We start from the raw sequence: 5,498 nt of genomic DNA on the forward strand, positions 1-5,498 counted from the left end.
GGCAACGGCCACCGGAGCCTGCGGGCAAGCAGCGGCTTCGCGCGGCTTCTGGCAGTCGGAAGCGCCGTGCGCGATAGGTAGGAGGCAGAACGGCCACGGCCACAGCCGCCGTGCAACACCCGAGTCTGCCGGCTGAACCGCGAGTAGCTGCAGCGGTTCGATGGCGCTGGTCCGCGAGCGCCAGCCCTCTGCCCTAGTATACGGACAGCGAGGTCCCCGGCCCCGGCGGGCTCGAAGAGAACCGTCTTCCCCCAGCGGGGAGGCGCGCGAGCGCCGCCGACTCTTACCATGACGTAACTGGAGGCAGCGCAAAGCAGCGACCCCTTCGGCAGCTCCGAAGAAGAACCGGGCAAGACGTCTACCTGCCAGAACCGCGGTGGAGCCAAAGTCCCGCCGGAGCGAGGTAGACGAGGCATCCCTTTCCGCCGGCAGCTCCGGCGGCCACATCGGGCACACCGGACCCGGCGGACGGTAAAACGGGTAGACCTGGCCTCCCTGCCGGCAGAACGGGTAGACGAGGCCTCCCTGCCTGGAACCGGGTAGACCTGGCATCCCTGCCGGAAGCGGGTAGACCTGGCATCCCTGCCGGTAAAACGGGTAGACCTGGCCTCCCTGCCGGCAGAACGGGTAGACGAGGCCTCCCTGCCTGGAACCGGGTAGACCTGGCATCCCTGCCGGAAGCGGGTAGACCTGGCATCCCTGCCGGTAAAACGGGTAGACCTGGCCTCCCTGCCGGCAGAACGGGTAGACGAGGCCTCCCTGCCTGGAACCGGGTAGACCTGGCATCCCTGCCGGAAGCGGGTAGACCTGGCATCCCTGCCGGCAAAACGGGTAGACCTGGTCTCCCTGCCGCCAAAACGGGTAGACCTGGCCTCCCTGCAGGTAAAACGGGTAGACCTGGCCTCCCTGCCGGCAGAACGGGTAGACCTGGCCTCCCTGCCGCCAGAACGGGTAGACCTGGCATCCCTGCCGGCAAAACGGGTAGACCTGGTCTCCCTGCCGGTAAAACGGGTAGACCTGTTCTCCCTGCCGGCAAAACGGGTAGACCTGGCCTCCCTGCCGGCAGAACGGGTAGACCTGGCCTCCCTGCCGCCAGAACGGGTAGACCTGGCATCCCTGCCGGCAAAACGGGTAGACCTGGTCTCCCTGCCGGTAAAACGGGTAGACCTGGTCTCCCTGCAGGTAAAACGGGTAGACCTGTTATCCCTGCCGGCAAAACGGGTAGACCTGGCATCCCTGCCGGTAAAACGGGTAGACCTGGTCTCCCTGCCTGCAAAAAGGGTAGACCTGTTCTCCCTGCCGCCAGAACGGGTAGACCTGGCCTCCCTGCCGGTAAAATGGGTAGACCTGGTCTCCGTGCAGGTAAAACGGGTAGACCTGGTATCCCTGCCGGCAGAACGGGTAGACCTGGTCTCCCTGCCGCCAGAACGGGTAGACCTGGCATCCCTGCCGGCAAAACGGGTAGACCTGGTCTCCCTGCCGGTAAAACGGGTAGACATGGCCTCCCTGCAGGTAAAACGGGTAGACCTGTTCTCCCTGCCGGCAAAACGGGTAGACCTGGCATCCCTGCCGGCAAAACGGGTAGACCTGGTCTCCCTGCCGGTAAATGGGTAGACCTGGTCTCCCTGCCGCTAGAACGGGTAGACCTGGCCTCCCTGCCGGCAACATGGGTAGACCTGGCCTCCCTGCCGGTAAAACGGGTAGACCTGGCATCCCTGCAGGTAAAACGGGTAGACCTGGCATCCCTGCCGGCAAAACGGGTAGACCTGTTCTCCCTGCAGGTAAAACGGGTAGACCTGTTCTCCCTGCCGCCAGAACGGGTAGACCTGGCATCCCTGCCGGCAAAACGGGTAGACCTGGCATCCCTGCCGGTAAATGGGTAGACCTGGCATCCCTGCCGGAAAAACGGGTAGACCTGGCATCCCTGCCGGCAATACGGGTAGACCTGGTCTCCCTGCCGCTAGAACGGGTAGACCTGGCATCCCTGCCGGTAAAACAGGTAGACCTGGCCTCCCTGCCGCCAGAACGGGTAGACCTGGCATCCCTGCCGGTAAAACGGGTAGACCTGGCCTCCCTGCCGGCAGAACGGGTAGACCTGGTCTCCCTGCAGGTAAAACGGGTAGACCTGGCCTCCCTGCCGGCAGAACGGGTAGACCTGGCCTCCCTGCCGGCAGAAGGGGTAGACCTGTCCTCCCTGCGGACAGAGCGGGTCGCCCGTGCTGGAGGCCCGTATGCAGGGGTGCCTGCACGGGGTGGGAAGGGGCGGCGGCGGGCTGCCTGTGCTCTCTCAGCCGGGGCGGCGGTGGGGGGGCTTGCGGGGGGTGGCTTGGGGCGGCAGGCCGGTCCTGCCGGAGGCCCGTATGCAGGGGTGCCTGCACAGGGTGGGTGGGCCGGCGGCGGGCTGCCTGTGCTCTCTCAGCCGGGGCGGCGGTGGGGGGGCTTGCGGGGGGTGGCTGGGGTCGGCAGGCCGGCCCTGCCGGAGGCCCGTATGCAGGGGTGCCTGCACGGGGTGGGAAGGGGCGGCGGCGGGCTGCCTGTGCTCTCTCAGCCGGGGCGGCGGTGGGGGGGCCTGTGGCGGGTGGCTGGGGGCGGCAGGCCGGCCCTGCCGGAGGCCCGTATGCAGGGGTGCCTGCACGGGGTGGGAAGGGCCGGCGGCGGGCTGCCTGTGCTGTTTCAGTCGGGGCGGCGGTGGGGGGGCTTGCGGGGGGTGGCTGGGGTCGGCAGGCCCGCCCTGCCGGAGGCCCGTATGCAGGGGTGCCTGCACGGGGTGGGTGGGCCTGCGGCGGGCTGCCTGTGCTCTCTGAGCCGGGGCGGCGGTGGGGGGGGCTTGCGGGGGGTGGCTGGGGGCGGCAGGCCGGCCCTGCCGGAGGCCCGTATGCAGGGGTGCCTGCACGGGGTGGGAAGGGGCGGCGGCGGGGTGCCTGTGCTCTCTGAGCCGGGGCGGCGGTGGGGGGGCTTGCGGGGGGTGGCTGGGGTCGGCAGGCCGGCCCTGCCGGAGGCCCGTATGCAGGGGTGCCTGCACGGGGTGGGAAGGGCCGGCGGCGGGCTGCCTGTGCTCTCTCAGCCGGGGCGGCGGTGGGGGGGCCTGTGGCGGGTGGCTGGGGGCGGCAGGCCGGCCCTGCCGGAGGCCCGTATGCAGGGGTGCCTGCACGGGGTGGGAAGGGCCGGCGGCGGGCTGCCTGTGCTCTCTCAGCCGGGGCGGCGGTGGGGGGGGTTGCGGGGGGTGGCTGGGGTCGGCAGGCCGGCCCTGCCGGAGGCCCGTATGCAGGGGTGCCTGCACGGGGTGGGAAGGGCCGGCGGCGGGCTGCCTGTGCTCTCTCAGCCGGGGCGGCGGTGGGGGGGGTTGCGGGGGGTGGCTGGGGTCGGCAGGCCGGCCCTGCCGGAGGCCCGTATGCAGGGGTGCCTGCACGGGGTGGGTGGGCCTGCGGCGGGCTGCCTGTGCTCTCTGAGCCGGGGCGGCGGTGGGGGGGGCTTGCGGGGGGTGGCTGGGGGCGGCAGGCCGGCCCTGCCGGAGGCCCGTATGCAGGGGTGCCTGCACGGGGTGGGAAGGGGCGGCGGCGGGTTGCCTGTGCTCTCTCAGCCGGGGCGGCGGTGGGGGGGCTTGCGGGGGGTGGCTGGGGGCGGCAGGCCGGCCCTGCCGGAGGCCCGTATGCAGGGGTGCCTGCACGGGGTGGGAAGGGCCGGCGGCGGGCTGCCTGTGCTGTCTCAGTCGGGGCGGCGGTGGGGGGGGTTGCGGGGGGTGGCTGGGGTCGGCAGGCCGGCCCTGCCGGAGGCCCGTATGCAGGGGTGCCTGCACGGGGTGGGTGGGCCTGCGGCGGGCTGCCTGTGCTCTCTGAGCCGGGGCGGCGGTGGGGGGGGCTTGCGGGGGGTGGCTGGGGTCGGCAGGCCGGCCCTGCCGGAGGCCCGTATGCAGGGGTGCCTGCACGGGGTGGGAAGGGCCGGCGGCGGGCTGCCTGTGCTGTCTCAGTCGGGGCGGCGGTGGGGGGGGTTGCGGGGGGTGGCTGGGGTCGGCAGGCCGGCCCTGCCGGAGGCCCGTATGCAGGGGTGCCTGCACGGGGTGGGTGGGCCTGCGGCGGGCTGCCTGTGCTCTCTGAGCCGGGGCGGCGGTGGGGGGGGCTTGCGGGGGGTGGCTGGGGGCGGCAGGCCGGCCCTGCCGGAGGCCCGTATGCAGGGGTGCCTGCACGGGGTGGGAAGGGCCGGCGGCGGGCTGCCTGTGCTGTCTCAGTCGGGGCGGCGGTGGGGGGGCTTGCGGGGGGTGGCTGGGGTCGGCAGGCCGGCCCTGCCGGAGGCCCGTATGCAGGGGTGCCTGCACGGGGTGGGTGGGCCTGCGGCGGGCTGCCTGTGCTCTCTGAGCCGGGGCGGCGGTGGGGGGGGCTTGCGGGGGGTGGCTGGGGGCGGCAGGCCGGCCCTGCCGGAGGCCCGTATGCAGGGGTGCCTGCACGGGGTGGGAAGGGGCGGCGGCGGGGTGCCTGTGCTCTCTCAGCCGGGGCGGCGGTGGGGGGGCTTGCGGGGGGTGGCTGGGGGCGGCAGGCCGGTCCTGCCGGAGGCCCGTATGCAGGGGTGCCTGCACAGGGTGGGTGGGCCGGCGGCGGGCTGCCTGTGCTCTCTCAGCCGGGGCGGCGGTGGGGGGGCTTGCGGGGGGTGGCTGGGGTCGGCAGGCCGGCCCTGCCGGAGGCCCGTATGCAGGGGTGCCTGCACGGGGTGGGAAGGGGCGGCGGCGGGCTGCCTGTGCTCTCTCAGCCGGGGCGGCGGTGGGGGGGCCTGTGGCGGGTGGCTGGGGGCGGCAGGCCGGCCCTGCCGGAGGCCCGTATGCAGGGGTGCCTGCACGGGGTGGGAAGGGCCGGCGGCGGGCTGCCTGTGCTGTTTCAGTCGGGGCGGCGGTGGGGGGGCTTGCGGGGGGTGGCTGGGGTCGGCAGGCCGGCCCTGCCGGAGGCCCGTATGCAGGGGTGCCTGCACGGGGTGGGTGGGCCTGCGGCGGGCTGCCTGTGCTCTCTGAGCCGGGGCGGCGGTGGGGGGGGCTTGCGGGGGGTGGCTGGGGGCGGCAGGCCGGCCCTGCCGGAGGCCCGTATGCAGGGGTGCCTGCACGGGGTGGGAAGGGGCGGCGGCGGGGTGCCTGTGCTCTCTGAGCCGGGGCGGCGGTGGGGGGGCTTGCGGGGGGTGGCTGGGGGCGGCAGGCCGGCCCTGCCGGAGGCCCGTATGCAGGGGTGCCTGCACGGGGTGGGAAGGGCCGGCGGCGGGCTGCCTGTGCTCTCTCAGCCGGGGCGGCGGTGGGGGGGCCTGTGGCGGGTGGCTGGGGGCGGCAGGCCGGCCCTGCCGGAGGCCCGTATGCAGGGGTGCCTGCACGGGGTGGGAAGGGCCGGCGGCGGGCTGCCTGTGCTCTCTCAGCCGGGGCGGCGGTGGGGGGGGTTGCGGGGGGTGGCTGGGGTCGGCAGGCCGGCCCTGCCGGAGGCCCGTATGCAGGGGTGCCTGCACGGGGTGGGAAGGGCCGGCGGCGGGCT

The sequence above is a fragment of the Opisthocomus hoazin genome, unplaced genomic scaffold (assembly GCF_030867145.1).
Source record: "Opisthocomus hoazin isolate bOpiHoa1 unplaced genomic scaffold, bOpiHoa1.hap1 HAP1_SCAFFOLD_403, whole genome shotgun sequence".
Classification (NCBI taxonomy): Eukaryota; Metazoa; Chordata; class Aves; order Opisthocomiformes; family Opisthocomidae; genus Opisthocomus; species Opisthocomus hoazin.